The sequence below is a fragment of the Arachis hypogaea genome, chromosome 5 (assembly GCF_003086295.3).
Source record: "Arachis hypogaea cultivar Tifrunner chromosome 5, arahy.Tifrunner.gnm2.J5K5, whole genome shotgun sequence".
Taxonomy (NCBI): Eukaryota; Viridiplantae; Streptophyta; class Magnoliopsida; order Fabales; family Fabaceae; genus Arachis; species Arachis hypogaea.
The window spans coordinates 39,294,670-39,298,365 of NC_092040.1; the positions used below are offsets into that span (position 1 = coordinate 39,294,670).

General features: G+C 34.3%; 1 long non-coding RNA gene across 1 annotated transcript; it reads right to left on the reverse strand.

Moving 5' to 3' along the window:
- Positions 1-1,299, reverse strand: LOC112801360 (uncharacterized). Its single transcript, XR_011882093.1, has 3 exons — positions 902-1,299; positions 362-427; positions 1-280 (listed from the first exon to the last, which is right to left on the reverse strand). It is a non-coding gene; the product is annotated as an uncharacterized lncRNA (long non-coding RNA).
- Between the last annotated feature and the right edge of the window lie 2,397 nt (positions 1,300-3,696).

Sequence of the window (3,696 nt, forward strand, 5' to 3'; positions counted from 1 at the left end):
TGACCAAAAATAAAAATACATATTAAGAACTTATTAATGAAAGTATGAAACCAAATACATGTTGATCCAACAAATTAAACCAAACTAAAAGGAGAAAAACTGTGAAGAAAAAGATACAAACAGTGCATACACAAACACAAAAAAATCAATTAAATCTAAAGTTTTCAGCTCACAAACAGTAATAATGTTCTCATAATTGTCCAACCAATAATACTCAGAATTGAATTTAATTGATAATACCTGCTTCTTTTCTATTTCTTTGATTTTTTATTTTTGGTTCCTGAGAAGCAAGAAATTAGGGTTAGTTTCAAAATCCAGCATTAAAACTAAAGGAAATAACATTAACTTGCAATCGATTTACCAGGACATGGACAGCAACTCACACAAACTTGAAAGGTCTGCTTTTTATATCTGCTTCCTATTGAAACTACCGAGATTTACAATGGAAGAAATATTATTAAACAGCAAGTTTATTTCTAACCTGTTGATTACCCAAAAAAATCACACAGTATAGAAATTTTCATTCAAAAATAGAACTCAAACACAGCAGAGCATCCGGTGCTAATCAAGAATCAAATAATCATTCAACAAAAACACAAAACATTCAATAATCATTCAATCATTTCTGAACAGAACATAAAGAATCGAATTTAGGGGAGGGTTTGGTGCAGAAAAAGCCTTTTTTCCTCAATTTTTCGAAGTACTTTTTTTAACCCAGCAACAAGTAACAACAACAAAGTTCATAGCTTAACTAACAATGATTATTCAACAATTATTCAACAAAGTTCACAGTTCAATTCACAGAAAAATCACAATTCACAGTAACCTTCGAACTGGCTTGAACAGAACTTAACTAACAATAATTAAAAAAAATTATTCAATTATAGTTTTAAAAAAATACCTAGAAGCTAGAAGCCTTAAAGTCTTAAACAGAGCATGCAAGAGGGAGAGACCGAGACAAGGAGCAACTTCGAACAGGCTTTGGAACAGGACAGTGGCTACGGTGGAACAGAGCTGGCGTCGGCAGAACCGTGGTTGCGCGATGGAGGCCTCCACGTTTGCAAGGGAGCAGCGCGATGGAGGGTTAGGAAGGTTGCGATGGCCGCTGCATGATGGAGGGGAAGTGAGGGAGAAGGTGGTGGCTGTTTGAAGCTGGAAGTTCCGACGGCGGCAGTAGCAGGCGGTGGCTGGAAGGGAGTGACGGATGACCAGGAGCCCGATGAGAAGAGCTCTGGACTGAGTGTGAGAGAGGCAGAGCGAGGGTTCTGGAGTCTGGGGTTGGGTTAGGGCTAGAGTAGTGGAGTTAGGTTAGGGCTGGAGGTTGCAAACGACGTCGTTTGCTTCCTAATTTAAAAAACCGGCCGGATCACAGTTCGGTTCAACCGACCGGTTCCTGACCGGTTCGACGGTTTAATCACGATTTTTAAAATCAACGATTTTAACATCTAACCGATTCGTTTTTAGCAACGGTTCACGGTTCGACCGGCCGGTTCGAACCGGTTTTCAGAATCTTGGTAAAATCTGAGGGACACGTGATTAAGGAGTCAAGCTGTGGAGAAATGATGGGACAGGCTGGTTTCAGAGGGGCTCTTCATGGCTGGCTTGGCGCCTCACATAACCTCTGTGCAAATGCAAGGATTGATTGGGTTGGACTTTTTTTTCTTAAAAAATAGATTTTCTGTGACGATTTATTGTTATTCTTTTCTCCTTGTAAGAGGTTAGAAAAGCACAAAAGAGAAACGGTTCAAAAGGGAAAGGAAAAGCTACCAAAAGTACCCATGAAATTTACGAACGCTGACAAAAGTACCCATAAACTAAGGAAATTAACGATGTACCCATGGAAGATGAGTTCCATATGACAAAAGTATCCAAACCTTAATTTTTTGTTGATTTTTTTAATAAAATTCTCAAACTATCCCCACCCTCAACCTCAACTCACTTTTTTAATCTTCCATAACTCAACATGCACCTTTAAAATTTGTCATGGAATCCAAAACTACTCCTACAATAGATGAAATGAACCTTTTATAGTGGAAATTTTGGATAATAACGCAACAGAGGATTGCAACGCCGAGATTAACAAAAGAATCAATCAATACCGATGAAGAATCAGAGCTAGAAAGAATCATAAAGGAACAGTTTTTAATCGTTTCATTTGTTTTTTCCTTTTTTTTCTTAATTTGAGAGCTTTCTTTGTGTGCAGGGATTGGCGAAAAAAAATAGAAAAGAGCTCAACATACTAAATTTATCTGTTAGGAATCGGTCGAAGTCTTTTACCACCACCACCACCATTGATTTTGGCCTGGTCTATTATAGGAGTAGTTTTGGACTCCATGACAAAGGTTTTAAAGGTACAAGTTGGGTTATGAAAAGTTGAAAAAGTGAGTTGAGGTTGAGAGTGAGGGTAGTTTGAAAATTTTATTAAAAAATAACAAAAAAATTAGGGTTTAGATACTTTTGTCATACGAAACACATCTTCCATGGGTACATCATTAATTTCCTTAGTTTATAAGTACTTTTGTCAGCGTTCGTAAACTTCATGGGTACTTTTGGTAGTTTTTCTAAAAGAAAAACTGCCTATAGAATGAAATTGATACATGGAGGTGCCTTTGTTTGATTTGATTAGAGTATTGAGGTGATTTTTGTTTCTTAATAATGAGAAATTCACAATGTAAATAAAAAGAAAAATAGAATACAATGAAATAAAATCCAATATAGATAAAATAGAAAATTTAAAAGTGTACGTGAATGATGTGAGGTGTATTTAATTATTGAAGAAAAATAAAAATTAAAGAGAATGAAGTAAAAAAATAAAAAATAGGATGAAAAATGAATATATATTATGCCATGTTATTTTCTTTGTCTACTTTTTAAGTTAAACTCGTGAAAATATACAATATAAACAAAAGTATTATCGAAATTAAAAATAAAGTAGCTTGAAATAATTTAATGAAGTATTTTTTGACTGAATTATTTAGGCTTTTTGAAAATAATGCTAAATATTGTTTTATAGAAATTTTTTATATATAAATTAATGAAATAAATATTGTGTTATCAATATGTTTAATTTAAGAAGTATTTATATATTTTTAGAATTTTATATATTTTATTTATAGTTCAAACAAAATAAGTATACACAAAATTTGGATTGTTAATTTTATTCCTACAAAAATGGGTGTTTAGTTAGGAAAGAAATGATTAATTAAAAATTTTAAAGTTATAAAAATTTATATTTAAATTGAATTTTTATGAATACAATTAAATAGGCAAGCATTGTTACTACTATCTTATATTAGTCTAGAAAAAATATGATAGTAGTTAGAGGAAGGGTTAATTACAATTGTAAACCCTATGGTTAAGATGGAAAATATTTTTTATCGCCAATTTTTTGTTGTATACAAAATCGTACATGACGTTGAACGTAGTTTTATAATCGTGTTTTAGACAATTATATCCTCACTCAAATATCATTATCTCCGTCGCCGTCGCCCTCAGCCACGCTTCGCAGCACGTCGCACTCGTGACAGATTACGCCATAGCCTTGTCGCGAGTTGCCGTCTTCTCGCAGCGACGCGCCTGTTCCGTTGAACTCGGGTTCATTGTCATTGTCGGGGTGGTGGTGGTGGTCGTGTTCTTCACGTCCTTCTACAATGTCTTTTCCTCAAACAGTACATTCAAAACAAACCAAAGTTTTGT